This window comes from Berghia stephanieae, chromosome 5 (assembly GCF_034508935.2).
Source record: "Berghia stephanieae isolate SIO BIC M18660-M18661 chromosome 5, UCSD_Bste_1.3, whole genome shotgun sequence".
In the NCBI taxonomy this organism is placed as follows: Eukaryota; Metazoa; Mollusca; class Gastropoda; order Nudibranchia; family Aeolidiidae; genus Berghia; species Berghia stephanieae.
Window position 1 is genome coordinate 83101586 of NC_088364.1, and position 7500 is coordinate 83109085.

General features: G+C 37.7%; 2 protein-coding genes across 2 annotated transcripts in view; both read left to right on the top strand.

Moving 5' to 3' along the window:
* The window catches only part of LOC144974245 (uncharacterized), a 28124-nt gene extending 27212 nt beyond the window's left edge, over window positions 1-912 (top strand). The window contains exon 12 of the mRNA XM_078917164.1: window positions 1-912. This exon is cut by the window's left edge and continues 449 nt beyond it. The gene's annotated coding sequence lies outside the window, so the exon portion shown is untranslated.
* Window positions 913-7281: 6369 nt separating this feature from the next.
* Window positions 7282-7500, top strand: part of LOC144973743 (uncharacterized) — a 23631-nt gene continuing 23412 nt past the window's right edge. Inside the window, exon 1 of the mRNA XM_078916578.1 lies at window positions 7282-7492. The gene's annotated coding sequence lies outside the window, so the exon portion shown is untranslated. The remainder of the gene's footprint in view (window positions 7493-7500) is intronic.

Below are 7500 nucleotides of genomic sequence, written 5' to 3' on the forward strand. Positions count from 1 at the left end.
AAAATATTTTCGGCCAGATCGAACAGACACGCTACCCAATCACGGATGGGGGGACAGGGGAGGGGGGTCGATTGATCGTGAAGCGAGTGCGCTACGAACTGAGATATCGGGAATTCCACAAATTATATATATCTGACATAATTGTCTGGTGCTGTCTGTCTTCAGGCGACATTTTGTGTGGACAATGATGGGATGATGTCAAGGTCGCAAAGCTCTGGTCACGAGACATCACTTTTTAAGCATCACCAAACTCGACAGATGGAAATGAGTACCTCACCTGAATTTTGCTTATGACACATAATATTTTTAATAATAATTGTGCTTTGATGTTTATCAATTTGTGACAAAAATAAAATATTTTGTAGAAATTGCGATTTGATCCTTTTTTTTATTTGCGGGTGTAAATCGTTAACATTGCACTTTGTTTGGTAAAAATCTAACAAAAATTACGACTTTGGTTTTGACATATGACTTTGATGACAATTATTGTAAACGTTAAAAAATATTATGAATATTCTATAACTCTCTTACTTGTGGGGCGATTTTGTCATTCTTGGTATCAATTTTATTGTAATAAAGAGATAGAAACTTCAGAGTTATTTTTTTATGCGAAATTATCACTTTATTTTATTTGGCATAAAGAAAAATGTTTGGTAAATTAAAATGTTAACCTCTTTGGTCTACTGCCACCATCTTTTCGTCTAGAATGTTGAGCAAGCGTCCACAAGTCTTCGACCAATCACAGGCTTTGAGTAGGCATAATAGCTAAAATCTAAAAGTAAAAAAAAAAATAATTGTGAGGAATTTGAAAGTCGCATTGCTGAAATCAGCTTGAAAAAAGGACATTGGTCTTTATTTCAGAAAAATCGGTTGAAAACCAACTGTTTTACGAATAAATTTGATTGTAAAATTCGCATTTGTTTATTGTCTTTTTATCAACTTTTTTATTTATCGGTCGATTTACTTGATTTTTATATAATTTTTCACATCTCAGTGAAACGAACAATCTAATTACTCGTTTGATTCAAAAGAGTTTAAAACACAAAATTCGTTTTTTGATTGCGAGCCCAATTACTAATTAATTCATGGGCGTTGAGACAGTGATGCAACCATTACATATAAGACCTCGTAGTCCAGGCCACAGGCTTTTGGTGTTACACAACCACTCATCACTTTTGGTCAACCGTTTTCTTTGAGGTTACACAACATACACCGTCTTTATGAATGCTCTCAAACTTCTTCTTCTTCTTCTTCTTCTTCTTCTTCTTCTTCTTCTTCTTCTTCTTCTTCTTCTTTCTTCTTCTTCTTCTTCTTCTCGTTCCTCTGATGGACATCTATGGCTGCAGTCCGATATCTGCTATGAAGTCTGTGGTCCGCTTTAGGTCCTCAGCCTCGCCATAGAGCTTTGTGTTGAGTGTTGTAGGGGTGACCCAGTGGTTCGAACGTTGCACGTTGTATAATGGGCAATCCATAAGCACATGTAAAGTGGTTTCATGGTCGGTTCCACATGGGCAATAAGGGGTTGTTCCAATATCTAGCTTTGTAAACATATGTCCTCTTAGTCTATTGTGTCCTGTTCGGAGGCGGAATAGAGTGACTTGGCTACTTCGCTGAATGGCATGGATTGGATCCTGCTTGTTGTGTTCCAGGTGTGTGTTATTCCTTTCTTTGTCTATTTTTAGCTTTATTATTTTCTTTTGCTGATGGTAAGTGATTGACGACTTCGGTTGTTCCTTTTGGGCTCCTTCTTTGGCCAGTTGATCGGCAATTTCATTTTCATCGGTACTACCGAGATCTCGTTCATGACGGCGAGATGTGACGTGAGAGGGCAAGATACGGGATTTGTTTTCTCGTATCTTGTCAATGGGAACGATTTCGTGAAGACTCCAACGCACGAAACTTATCACTCTTCTCTACTGAAAACACCAAAGTATTAGTTTAAGTAGGTAAGGCTTGAGCTAATGCGTCAAGGCAATCGACATGATAGATGTGAACGAGTTCTTGTAAATATGACAATGACAAATCATTGAATCACAATGTGTTTAACAAGAATGGGGAAATAACACATTCCTTGTCAATTATATAGTTTCATTAAACGCCAAAAATTATTATCTTGTTGCGTTGGCTTTCTAAGGATGTAATCTTACACCACTATATATGTATGTATGTAATATATATATATATATATATATATATATATATATATATATATATATATATATATATACATTCATACATGTTTGTGTGTGTTTGTGTGTGTTAGATATTTGGATTCATTTTAATGGAGGATCTTTCTGAAACTTGGAATGATATTTAGGTGGACTTCCATTAAACCCAAAAATTGCCTGCTGTTGAAATCTACTTCTGTTCCCCCCTTAACCAGCCAACTGCCGTACTCTAGAAAGACACGTACTTAAAGATTGGCCAGAAAACTCGTCCTTCAAATATTATTGATTTAAACGACCCTCGTCTTGGCAAAAACACGCAAACCTGGGATCTCAATCGATATTTGAAGGACGAGTTTTCTGGCCAAATTTTTAGATACGTTTTTCCAGACTGCGGGAATAAACTGGTTCAAATTGTGTCCTTCGTCCAATTGCTGCAGATCCACAATCTTTTGACTGCCTCATCATCTATCGTTTTTAATGACGGTTGAATCTCACAAGAGTGTCGAAACGAAAACAAAATAGTTGAGCTTTTATATAACGCCATATCCACTAAACATGCTCAAACCGCTTTACCTATCTAACAGCAACACTTAACATGTTGGATGAGACATGACGCCTGATAACGGCCAGGAACTCATTTTACACCTTAGTACAATGAGAGAACGTGAGTGTAGAGCCTTTTCCAAGAACTCAACAATGCGCCGCTCAGAACGGGACTAGAGCCCAGGACCTTCCGATCCGAAGGCGAGTGTCCTACCACTAGACCACATAGCCGCACAATTAATTACCAAAAACACGGTAAAACTCCTAAAATCAAACAAAGAAGACCTCTACAGTCAATTTCCCAGAAACAGTCAAACACATCTCCAGACCGACTAGAAGACATGCACATCGGATGACTATTTCCCCCGTCAAGATCAAACAACCACCTCCATACATTCTACCCATCATCCATCTGACTATGGAATCGTCTCTCATCAGATGACTATTTCCCCCGTCAAAATCAAACAACCATCTCCATTCGTTCTACCCATCATCTTTCCGGCTATGAAATCCTCTTCCATAAGATGAAGCGGAATCTGACAGCCCTGATATTTTTGATAGTCTGGTATCATTGTGTATACAGTGACACCTTCAACCACCAACGTCATACGTTCAATAATCTTTCATCAATTTCTATTCGGTCCTCGAACTTGAGCTTTCTACAATAGAAAGTAGAATAATAATAATAATAATAATAATAATAATAATAATAATAATAATAATAATAATAATAATAATAATAATAATAATAATAATAATGATGATGATGATGATGATGATGATGATGATGATGATGATGATGATGATGATGATAATAATAATAATAATAATATTAATAAGCAGCAGCAGCAACAGCAGCAGCAGAAGAAGAAGGAGGAGAAGAAGAAGAAGAAGAAGAAGAAGAAGAAGAAGAAGAAGAAGAAGAAGAAGAAGAAGAAGAAGAAGAAGAAGAAGAAGTTGATATTGATTTTTGTTGTTGTTGAGCACTCTTCATATCAAATTTGTACATCACCATCCATCGTGGCTTGTACTCTTGAGCACGTTTCCGGTGAGCTGTCTCCACTAATCACGATCTTCTGTGGTGCGCATGAAATCTGTGTTGCTTTTAAAGTCACATTCTTAGGTTATGTAGATATGCCATTCTTTGTCTTCCTCTAGCTCTCTTTCCTTCGATCATCCCAGATGTTACCAACTTTTCTATTCCGTCTCTTCTCCACACATGTCCCAGAAACCGTAACTGCCTCTTTCTGATGGTATCAATCAATATTCTTCCCTTTCTCACCTTCTCCAACACTTCCTCGTTCGTATACCTGTCTGTCCATGATAGCCTCAACATTCTTCTATACACCCACATCTCAAATGCCTCTAACCTCCTCGTACATTCTTTGTCAAGCGTCCACGTTTCACAACTGTATAAAAGGGTACATATAACATAACATGTTTCTCCTACTTTCATTTTGGTCTTCAAGTTTAGGTTGCTGTTTGACACAATTGGACGCATTTTATGGAACACATTTCGCTTTTATTATTCTGTTTTATATCCTCTATGTCGCGTGCGTCATGGGTGATGATAGTGCCTAAATATTTAAATTTCTTTACCTTTTTGATGGTCTCTCCTTTGCTTGACAAGTGGAAGGTCGTGTTGTTGTCATTCTGTAAGACCATCATGCATTCGGTTTTCTTAATATTTAGTGTCAGGTCCATCTCTTCACTTTTGCCCGCCTGTATATCTAAAAATAAATGTGCAGGTATTCTGGAGAGTATGCCATCAGAGTACTTTCGTCTGCGTATCTTAAGAAAAACGCCTCCAAGTTCTACACAGAACAGTAAATTCCAATAAAACAGCAGTATAGTAACTCTAACACATCGATTTTATAACTTTCTAAATCTTGACACAGTTGTTCCTTTCGAATGTTACTTTTAATAGATCTTAAGTTAAAAGTTCCAATATTAAGATTAGTCCACATCAGGTAAAAATTAAAGATTCCACACAGTGAATAAATAGAAACATAAGACTATCCACTGAGCCGAAGCTCAATGTCAACAGGTGTCAGCCATGTTGTCCTTCAATAAGAAATAGCATAAAGTGCCTAAACAATAACAGATCCCCAGGCGAAGATGAAATTCCCGCTGAATTGCTGAAATGCGGTACCCTCTCCCTGGATCTGAGAATTGCAAACATAATGAACAAAACATTCTCAACACACAAAGACTGGGACATAAACAGCGGTGTCCTAATTACAATACAAAAACCAGGAAAAACGAAAGGACCCGTAAACAACCTGCGCCCAATAACATTACTTAATACCATAAGAAAAACACTGTCAACTATTGTCCTCAACAGAATTAGACCGAAAATAGAAAAATATCTATCACATAGCCAAAAGCGGGTTTTGCCAAGACCGAAGCAGATCGGACGTTGTATGGACACATAAATGGTTGGCAGCAAAGGCACTCAAAGAAAACATATCCATAACAATAACCGGAATCGATATGTCCGCAGCCTTTGATACGATCGACAGAGGAAAACTTTTGGAGATATTAACAGACATAGTAGACGAAGACGAGCTCCGAATAATCCAATTTCTCCTCAGCAACACAAAGATACAACCAAGGATATACGGGGCCACAAAACAGACGCAGTTCGAAAGTAACACCGGGACCCCCCAAGGAGATAGTCTGAGCCCGATTCTGTTCACAATATACTTAGAACACGCTCTGAAAGAAGTTCGAAAAGTCATTCCAAAACCAACGACTCATATTGAGAATGCAATCCCTAGAGAAATCGCCTATGCAGATGATGTCGATTTTATTGGATCAACACCAGCAAATATAGACATCATACAAAATACCCTCATGAAATATAACCTCCAAGTCAATGCCAATAAAACCGAATTTACAACAATATCGAGGAACAAAGAGGAATGGAAAAGAACAAAGAAAGTAGACTCACTAATTGGAGACACCGAGGATGTACAAAGAAGAAAACAGCTATCAAACGCCGCACTCAGTAAACTCACCAATGTATGGATTAGAGGTGACAAAATAAAGAGAAAAACCAAACTGAAACTGTACCGTGCTCTTGTAAAACCAGTACTTCTGTATAACTACGGCACTTGGGCGTTGACAAAATCCGAAGAAGAACATCTGGATGCCTTCCATCGCACACAGCTAAGAAGGGTACTGGACATCAAATACCCAAAAAAGATCTCAAATGAATCACTCTATAAGATCACAAAAGAAAGACCAATCTCCCTTGACATTTTACAACAACGATGGCAACTTTTCGGTCACATACTACGCAGGGACAAAAACATACCAGCTAACCAAGCCATGTCGGGATACTTTCAAAAACACGGGAACCTTTTCAGAGGAAGACCGATCACAACACTCCCTGTGATCCTAAACAAAAACCTCACAACACTTGGACAAAGCATTAGTCTCATAACGGCAGGGGACCTTGAAAATCTGAGAACCCTAGCAGAGGACCGGCAATATTGGAGACACCTCACACAGGAAATACTGGAAAAAGCCAAGGCGACCCGATCTTTCGGTCGAGACGCGAAAGGCATCTAAGTCAAGTAAGTCAATAGTAACTCTACCACAGTATTTCACAAAACAACACTGCCCATCTACAAGAAATTATCATTATTAGCAGTAAGTTCACAACCCTAACACACAGAACCAACAAATATATAAACAGTTTCTTGAATGGAACAATGGAACAATCTCCCACCAGATATCCTAGATATTATCAACAACAACAACAAATTTGGTCAACTATTAAACATTTATCTTTCAACTCAATATCACAATGAAGAAAGTCACCACATAATTGTATAAATCTGCAGTGATGGGAATCCGCCTTTTGCAGATAAAGACGTTGAACTTGAACTTGAACATATGTGGAGGATGTCCAGAGCAGGTGCCTCTGGACAATGTGACTGCGGACTTGAAAATGAAAATGGACATCATGTCCTAATGGAATGTCCAAAGTACAACCAGTTGAGAAGGAACTTCTGGCCTGACCCAACCCCATACTCAAAGAAGCTGTACGGCAGTGAGGACGACCTCAGGACCACTGTGGGCTTCATTCACCAGACCGGACTGACCATGTGACGTGACGGGAACGAAGAAGAAGAAGAAGAACTTGAACTTAGGCTATTCATATTATTCTGCCCCCCCCCCCCAAAAAAAAAAAAAAGACGGTGTCTTTCATTGTCGCATGCGTGAAAGAAAGAGAGGAAGAAGAGAGAGAGAGAGAGAGAGAGAATGGGTAGGAGTGAGGTGTCTGTTCAATGTTATAGTTATCATATAACGTTATGACAAGTGTAACTAAATGACAATTGCCATATTATGGACAATAATTCATTTTATTATTATATTATTAATTATTATTATTATTATTATTATTATTAATTATTATTATATTATTATTATTATTATTATTATTTATTATTATTATTATTTATTATTATTATTTCACTAAGATGTTAAAAAGCTAATTCATTGTTCCGTACTGATGACACATTCCGTGCAAACTCGAGCACCCTAAAGCACTGGCCTATTTTTGTCTTGAACACAAACGTGATTCGGATGGTGAATGGAGAAAAAACAACAAACATCTGATGAAATCAAGATAATTATATAAAAACAAAAAAAAACACGTTTTAATCAGGCAAGACTTTGGCGGGTTTGGGGATTTCCTGGTCTAGAATGGTCGTCCATTTCCATTGAGATATTTGAGATTTTCAAACTTACGCCGTGAAAGTAGTCACAAGGTTAGTTC